Genomic DNA, 9,688 nt, shown 5'->3' with positions numbered 1-9,688 from the left:
TCACTATCCAGTCTACTTGGGCATTGGGCAGTTTTAAATCACACATATTCATTCCAAATTAGACTGTATACTGTGTACTCATTGTAAGAAGTGTTTGAACAGTGACATGGACCATGAGGTGCCAAAGAGGTTTGGGGAAAGAGCCATAATTTTGGAGAGAGCAGATGGTCCCTGATTGGGTGAAGTTGACCTCTTCCTGAAAGGTCAAGGCCTAAAGACTGCCATCGAGGAGGCATCCTGTGGGAGGAGAGGGGTGTTGTGCACCCATGTGGGAATCTCTTACACTCACACCTTGATGGTTTTATGATGGGCACCCAGAGCTGTTTTTCTGGATGTATGTTGATACCAAAGAAAAGGAAGATCCATCAGATGTGTTTTACAATTTGATGAACAGCATTACATGCATCTTTAGCCTCATGGCCACCACTCTCATCAGGCTACTGAGGTAAATATCGATTTTACAGGATAGATATTTCTTCAAGGAATATCTTATAGGGACCAGTGTAATGACCAACACAATATTTTCCTACATGTGAAAAAAAAGACTCGTGCCTAATTTCCAATTGTAATACATCATTCTAGAGACAAAAACATGAATATAGCTCCCCCCCAACCTTCAACCAAATTTGAGGCCCTGGTTATCAACACAGAAGAAAACAATCAAATGGGGGAAATTAAAAACTCCACACTTTTGAATATACACGTTAATATCTGAAATAACAGGCTAGCTGTCCACAACAACGGAACTGTACCAGGAAAGAAGCTGGGTTATTTATGGTGCATATTTCGCAGGTTGATAGGCACAAGCTCAGTCTCTTTTGGCACTGGCAGTTGCTGTGTTCATTAGTGTCACTGCCAGCAATTTTGTGGTGTCCCCACTTGTCAGGAAGGTAAAGAGTGTCGATCTTATTATCCTCCATGAGCGCTGTGGTTAAATCTTCAAGGGGAGTGACTAGATGCTTCACTCTTAGAGGAGGTGGCACTCTGGCCCTGACAATTGACACTCTAGAGAAGGATAAGGAGTGTCCCAAAGAAAGACTGGATTTGTTGACCGAAAATATGCCCTGTGACCCATTGTTGTCAAGGCCCTCTTCAAGGGTGCTCAGAGAGTAGTTTGTATACCAATTCACTGAGGCATAGAGAGTCACAGATTTTTTTTTTCCTGTATACCACAAGCACATGTCCAGATATCTACTGCTCAAGCATATCCCCAAGCCCTGGAGAACAGGTTGTGGTCTGCTACAGATAAGGCAATTCTTGCTAGAGACATCATATTAACATGGTTGAAACAGTGTTGATCTCTGAGTCAAATATGGGAGCAAATAAACCGCACTACATATGAGGTCATCAGCGGGTAACAGTGCAGGGCTGCCAATGGGAAAATTGGGGGTTAGATGGCCATTTTGCAATGTTTCTCTATGAACAGAGGACTTCTTTCTGGACCACCGCTTGTGTATTTGATAGGGAATCAGGAGAAAATTGGAGAATGTTGGGTAAAGACTTGGACTGATATACTGGATGAGATATTATATCCAGGATAACCACCAGTAAATTTGGGGAAAGAAAATTTGAGACAAAGTCGAGGAGTGTGAAGGGGTGGGAGAGAGATTGAGGCAGAGAGAGTGACAGAGAGAGAGGGAGACAGAGAGAGAGAGTGAGAAAGTGAAAGGAGATTTTGATTCCACTACATAATTTCAGTGCCAAGCAAATATCCTCCTTGGCCTGACTCTAGAATTGTGTTAATTACAATACTTTTGCCCCAATGGAAAATAGGGTTTAATGCCTTTTTTTGGCACAATTATCATCGCAGATGGCATGATGTGGAGATCAGGTGTAAGGATAGCACATATTTTCCCTAAGCTGAAAATCCCATTCCACCCGAAAGGGCTGCTCATTTCGTGTTTTCCCTTAGTCTTTCCTTGTTTTAATTATCCAGGCACCTTGGGGAGTGTGTCATTTTCAATGGCATATCTTCTTTGGAATAGAGATTTCATGCTGAGTATTCCTGGGAGGAAGTGTTTGAGCAACCACGTTGATCCTGAAGCACCCCATATGTTTGGGGAAAGATCTATCATTATGTAGAGAGCAGGTGGGCCCCAAGTGGGCAGAGTTGCTTCCCTCAGAAAGTTCACAAGCAACTGGTTGCCATGGCAATGTCCTGATTCCCATAGATCCATTTAACACAACAGCTTCTTTGTGAGAGTAGAGGTGCGTGATGGGCCCCATGTGGGAAGTTCTCACCCTCACACCTCGAGGGTTAGAAGATGGGCACTCTGAACTGTTGTTCTGGAAGGATGTTGATACTTGTGTAAAGGATGATCCATCAGATATGTGGTACGATTCAACCATCAGTGGTATCTCCATTTTTAACCTCAGGGTCATCACTCTCATCAGTCTACCATGCTAAACATCAGTTATACAGGCTTGATTTTTGATCACGGTATATCCTAAAGTGACCAGGGATCCGACTGCCTCAAGTCTTTTCATACATTTGAAAAAAGACAGCTGTCAAATGCTGTTTGAAACACCTCATTCCAATGACCAAACTATGACTCCAGGACACTGAGTTCAACCAATGTGAGGCCCTTGATATCACAGGTGAAAAAGACATTCACAAGTGGGAAATTACAACTCCATGCTTCCGAATATACATGTCAACCGCTGAAATTCAGGCCAGCCCTCCAAAGCAAAGGAATTTTACTGAGAATAAAGCTGGAATATTTCTGGTGTATTTTTCAAAGATTGATAAGAACAAACACTGTCTCTTGGGGTCCTGGCTGTTAGTGGGTTAACTAGAGACACTGTGAGGCCATTTGTGGTATCCACTATTTTCAGGAAGGGAAGAAGGGACTCACTTCTAACCCTCCATGAACCCTGCAGTGAGGGCTTCACTTGGAGGTTCTTGAGGTATCCAGAAGTAATAGGTGTCACAAATAGTGACTGGATGTGTGTGACAGAATAAATGTGCTTTGACCTATTTTCAGCCAGGCCCTGCTCAAGGGTGCTTAGACTGGTGTTTGGATGCCAATTCACTGAGACATGGAGAAACACACACTTCTTCTCCCATATGAAACAAGCTCAAGTCCAGAGATCCACCACCCCAGCAAATCCACAAGTTCTGATCTTTCATGTGGGGTTCAGTTCAGATAAGATAATTCTTGCTAGAGTCCTCATGTGAACCTGGTTGGAAATGTGCTGATCTCTGGGTCAAATATGGGATCACATAAACAGCAGTACACATGACGTGGTCAGGGGGTCACTGTGCAGGGCTGACATTGTGTAGAGGTGTGTTGGATGGCCTAGTTGGATTGTGGCTAAATGAAGAGAGGATGCACTTCCTGGAGCACCACTTATATATTTGATAGGGAATCAGATGACAGAGGGAAATATTGTGTAAAGACTTGGACTGATGTCCGGGATGAGATATTACATCCAGGATGACCACAGGTAAACTTTGGGCAAGAAGTTTTGAGAGAAAATGAAGGAGGATGAAATGGTGAGAGAGAAAGAGAGGCAGAGAGAGGGAGAGAGAGAGAAATAAGGAGAGATTGGAGATAGAGCAAGGTAAAGGAGATTTGGATTAAAGCATCAATCCAGGGCGAACATTAGTGCAATGCAGATGTCTGTGTTTCAGGAAGATATCCAATATATGAGAAAAACCAGCACATTTGTATCAGATTCTTCACTAGTTCTTGACATGCGTCTCAAAATCTGTCCATTACAATCACTGCTCCCCCTAGAATATTGCTATGAAAGACCCAATAAGTCAAACTTATCTTCTCAAATGGCATGATGTTTAGATCAGTTTAAAGGACAGTAGATGTATCCCCTTAGACAAAATCCCCCTTCCCATGTACATTTATTCTTATGTGGTGTTATTCCACACTCTTTCCTTCTTTTCATTACCCAGGATACTTGGATGTGGGTCTTTTTCAATCACATATTTTCATTCCAACTGAGATTTAATACTGTGTATTCGTGGAATGCAGTGTTGGAACAAAAAACTTGACCCTGAAATGCCACACATGTTCGTGGATAACACCATCATAATGTAGAGAAGAGGTGGACCCAGTGTTGGCAGATTGCCTTCTGTCTAACGTTCCATGCCACCTGGTTGCCAGTGCAATGTCATGAAACCCAATGAGCTTTGTGACACATTAGCCGCACTGTGAGAGAAAAGGGGCATTTTAGAGCCCATATGGGAAGGACTCACACTCACACATCGAGGGTTGGACAATGTGCACCCTGAGAAGTTGTTCTGGAGGTATATTCTTAGTGAGGTAAAGTCTCATCCATTAAGTTGGTGGTGCAACTGGATGATCAGTATTATTTCCACTTTAGCCTTATGGACACAAATCTCATCAGGCTGCTGAGGTATATATCAATTATAAATGCTTAGTGTTTAATTAGGATTTATCTTAACCAGTGAGCCAAGAACCTCGAGCCTTTTCCTATATGTGAACTAAGACTCCTTCCTAATGCCCATTTGTAACAACGCATACCAGAACCCAAATCATGAAACACGGCTGCTCTACATTTAGTCAAGGGCAAGGCCCTCAATATCACCACTGAACAAGAAATTCACAAGGGAGAAAATACAACTGCACACTTCTGAATAAACATGTTAATAGAGGAAATCACAGGCTATCCCAAACAGAGGAATTTTATTGAGAATGAAGCTGGGGATTTCTGGTGGATTTCACTTAGTCTTCTTGGCTAAGACTTTGTTGAGAATTTTCATGAAGGGAAGGATGGTCTCTCTTCGTCCGTGAGCCCTGTCATGATGGATTCAATTGAATGGACTTGAAGTTCACTTCTTGGAGGAGAGGTGACTCTGTCCCTGCATATTGTGGGTCTTGAGAAGGATGAGGAAGGTCTCATGTAGAGACTGGTTTTGGGTGACTGAAAACGTGTGCTCTGCCCCATTTTATGCCAGACCCTCCTCACGAGTTCTCAGACCAATTTTTGGTTGCCAGTTCACTGAGACATGACAGATATTTTTTCATAAATCTCCCAAGTGCAGGTCCAGATATCCACCTCGCTAGCAAATCCACAAGACCTGATCTTCAAAGTAGAGTCTGCTGAATGGAAGCTAATTCTTGCAGGATCCCTCATGTGGACGTGGGTGAAAATGTGTTTATCTCTGAGTCAAATATGTGACCACAAATACCGCAGTACATATGCGGTGGTCAGTGGTCATTGTGCAGGACTGCCAATGGGAAGAGTGTGGGTAGAATGGCCAGATTGGAATGTCTCTATAACAACAGAGGAGTTCTTTCTGGACTACCACTTTTATATTTGTTAGGGGTTTAGAAGATGGAGGGAAAATATTGTGTAAAGAGTTGGACTGCTATCCTGGCTGTGATAGTTCATCCAGGATCACCACAGGTAAAATTAGGGCATGGGGATTTGAGAGAAAATGAAGGAGGTAGAAGTGGAGAGAGAGAGGGATAAAGGAGTTGTTGATTCAATCAAAGGTCCAGGGCATGATCTCAGTACCAAGTATGTGTGTGGGTTTCATGAGGAAATCCAACACAAGTGGAAATCCACCACTCTTGTACCATATGCTTCAATCCTTCTTGGACTGACTCTAAAAATGTCTCCATTACAATCATGGCTCCCCGCTGGAAGATAGGATTCAAAATACCATGGTAGCACCCTTATCTTCTCAAATGTCATGATGTGGATATCAGGATAAAGGACAGTAAATAATTTTCCTGAGTGGAAAAGCTCCTTCCCATGAAAAGGGCTGTTCTTGTGGTGTTCTTCCTCGCTCTATTCTCCATTTCATTATCCAGGCCATTAGGGAAGTGGGACTGTTTCTGTCACATATTATCTTTCCAAAAATGATATTATACTGGGTACAACTGGGATGCAATGTTTGAAAAACCTCATTTATCCTGAAGTACCATACTTGTTCAGGGAAAGTGCCATCCTTATGTAGAGAACAGGTGGGCCCAGAATGTGTGCAGTTGACTTCCATCTGAAAGGTCAAGGGCAAATGTTCGCCATGGCAATGGTATGATGCCCATCAAGCCTTGTGACACAAAATGCCCTCTGTTTGATGTGAGTGGTTATATTGGCCCCATGTGGGAATCTCTCAACCTCGCACATTTAGGGTTGGATGATGGGCACCCTGAGCTGATGTTCTGGAGGTATGTTGATCCTGAGGTAAAGGCTGATCCATTAGGTAGGTGGTACAATTTGATGATCTGTATTATCTCCACCTTTGGCCCACCACTTTCATCAGGCTCCTGAGGTAAAAATTGAGTATAAATGCTTGCTGTTTGATTAGGATTTATCTTAAAGGAACCAGTGAACCCAGCACCTCAAGGACTTTCCTATATAGGTAGGAAGGCTCCTTTCAAATACCTATTTGAAACACTCCATTCCAGAGCCCAAACCATTAAACCAGGCTGCTCCTGCTTCAGGCATGTGTGTGGACCTCCATATCACCCCTGAAGAAAACATTCACAAGGGGGAAATCACAACTGCATGCTTCCGAAAATACATGATAATAGATGAAATCACAGGATAGCTGTCCAAACAAAGGTATGTTCCCAAGAGGGATGCTGGGATATTTCACGTGGATTTTACACAGTTTGATAAGCACAAGCGCTGTGTCTTTTAGTGCTGGCTGTTAGTGTGCTGACTAGAGCCACTGCCAATTTTTTTGTGGTGTCCACATTTGTCAGATAGGGAAGGAGTATCTTTCCTCTACTCCTCTGTGAGCCCTGTGGTGAGGATTTCATGTGGATGATATTGAAGTTTCCCTTTTGGAGGAGAGGGGACTCTGGACCTGACAATTGAGAGTCTACAGAAGGATGAGGAGTGTCCCAAAGGGAGCCTGGTTTTGGATGACCAAAATTTGTGCTCCGGCACATGTTCAGCCAGGCCTTTCTCAACTGTCTTTGGACTAGTGTTCAGTTGCCAATCCCCTGAGACATGGAGAGTCAAAGATTTTATGTCCTAAATCACCCAAGCACGACTGCAGATATCAACCTCCCCAGCAAATCCACAAGACCTGATCATCCAGGTGGGGGCTGCTGAAGGGAAGCTAATTCTTGCAGGATCACTTGTGGAAACGTGGTTGAAAATGTGCATACCTCTGAGTCAAATATGTCACCACATATAACGCAGTTCATATGAGATGGTCAGCAGCTCTCCGTGAATGTGTTGACTATGGGAAGAATAGGGGTATGATGACCGTTTTGGAAATTCTCCATACCAACAGAGTTATTCCTGATGCACCGATTTTATATGTGATAGGGGATGGGCAATTGGAGGGAACATATATGCTAAAGACTTAGACTTCTTTCCCAGCTGAGATATTTCATCCAGGATCTCTACAGTTAAACACAGAACAGCATTATTCAAGAGAAATTGAAGAAGGGAGATGTGGAGAGACATGCAGAGAGAAAGAGGATATTTTGATTCAAATCGAGGGCAGGATCTTAGGGCCAAACCTGTGTATGTGCTTAAGGAAAGTGTCCAACACAAGGGAAAATCCAGCACACTTGTACCAGACTATTCACTCTTCCTTGTTCTGCCTCTAGAAATGTGCCCATGAAAATCAATTCTCCCTGCTGGAAGGTATGGTTTAAGGCCCCTGTTTGGCACCCTTTCCTTCTCAAATGGCATGAGGTGGAGATCGGGTTAAAAGACAGTAGATATTTTCTGTGAGCAGAAAAGCCCCTTGGCCTGTAAGGGCTGCTCATGTGGTGTACTTCCTCACTCTTTCCTTGTTTTCATTCTCCAGGCTACATGGGGAGCGGGTCCTTTTCAAGCACAAATTTTCTTTCCAAATAATATTTTATAATGTATTTTCCAGATAGGCACTGTTTGAAAATCCTCGTTTACCCAGAAGTGCCACACATCGTCAGAAATGATCAATATGTGGCGAGCAGGTGGGCCCACAGTGGGTGGCGTTTCCTTCCCTCTGAAAAATCCATGCGACTTTGTTACCATGGCAATGGCATGAGGCCTATCAAGACCTGTGACACAACAGTTTCACTGTGAGTATAAAGGGTCTTTTTTGGATGCATTTGGGAATCTCTCACCCTCACATTTTGAGGGTTGTTCCTAAGGCAACCTGAGTTGTTGTTCTGGAGTTATGTTGAAATGGATTTAAAGGGAGAACCATCAGATATATGGTACAATTTAATGACCAGTATCATCTCTGTCTTTGTCCTCATGGCCACCACTCTCATCAGGCTCCTGTACTCAGTATCCATTATTCCATCTTACATTTTGATCATGGCATATCTTAATGGGACCAGTGAACCTACCACCTCAAGCCTTTTTCTCCATATGAAAGAAGACACCTGCCAAAGGCCCATTGGAAACACCTCTTTCCAGATCCCTAACCAGGAAACCAGACCCCTCTGCCTTCATCCAAGTGTGAGGCCCTTCACATCACCCCAGAATAAGTCATTCCAGCTTCAAAATAACATTCCATGCATTTGAATACACAAGTCAATAGCTGAAATAAAATGCTAGCCATCCAACACAAAGGAATTTAAATGAGAATGTAGCTGGGATATTTCTGGTGTATGTTTCACAGGTTGATAACTATAAGCCCTGTCTCTTTGGGTGCTGCTCTTAGTGCGCTGACTAGTGCAACTGCCCACTTGTTTGTGGTGTCACATTTGTCAGGAAAGGAAGGAGTGTCTCTCTTCTGATCCTCCATGGGCCCTGTGGTGATGGCTTTTAGTGTAGGGTCTTGGGGATTCTCTCTTGGTGGAGAGGGGTTGCTGGCCCTGCCAATTGAGGGTCTAGTGATGGTTGAGGAGAGTCACAAAGTTAGGGACAGAAAACATTCACTCTGTCCCACTGTAAACCAGGCCCTGGCTCAAAGGTGCTCTGACTGGTGTTTCATTGCCAATTCCCTGAGACATGGAGAGTCACAGACTTCATTTCCTAATCCCACAATCACTAGTCCAGTGATCCACCCCTACTGCAATTCCACTAGTACTAATTGTCCAGTTGGGGTCTTTTGCAATAAGGTAATGATTGTTAGAGCCCAAATGTTAATGTGGTTGAAAATGTGTTTATCTCTGAGTAAAATATGGGACCATGTAGACCACAGTTCCTATGATATTGTCAGAGCGTCACTGAATGCCTACAATGGGAAATTTGTTGATTGTATGTCCAGTTGGAATGTCTCTAAACCTACACAGGATTTCTTTAAGGACCACCACTTTGTAGTTGATAGGGTATCAGAAGTAGAGAAAGTCTTGGGTAAAGCCTTGGACAGCACTCCTTGTTAATATATCTCATCCAGGTTACCACAATTAAAATTGGTGCATGGGGATTTAAGAGGATGGGTGAAGAGGAGAGAGAGACATAGAGACTGAGAGTGAAATAAATAGATTTTGACTGAAGCATGTGTCTGGGGCATGAACTCAGCACCAAGCATGTGTCTGGGTTTCAAGAGGATATCCTACGCAAGGGAAAATCCTGCACTCTTGTACAAGATTCTTCACTCCTTGTTGGCTTGGATGTAGAAATTTGTTCATTACAAGCACTGCTCTGCCCTGGAGGACAGGGGTAATAGCCCCTCTTTTGCACCCTCATCTCCCCAAATGTCATGATGTGCAGATAAGTTTAAAAGTCAGTAGATATTTTCCCTGAGAGGAAAAGCCACTTCCCATGTAATGGGACCGTCATGTGGTGTTTTCCTCACTCT

This window comes from Sus scrofa, chromosome Y (genome assembly GCF_054392235.1).
Source record: "Sus scrofa isolate SSC_HxYL_T2T_F1_AM1 chromosome Y, Sscrofa_HxYL_maternal_Yorkshire_Landrace_v2.0, whole genome shotgun sequence".
NCBI lineage: Eukaryota > Metazoa > Chordata > Mammalia > Artiodactyla > Suidae > Sus > Sus scrofa.
Note: the sequence above shows the minus strand (reverse complement) of the source record.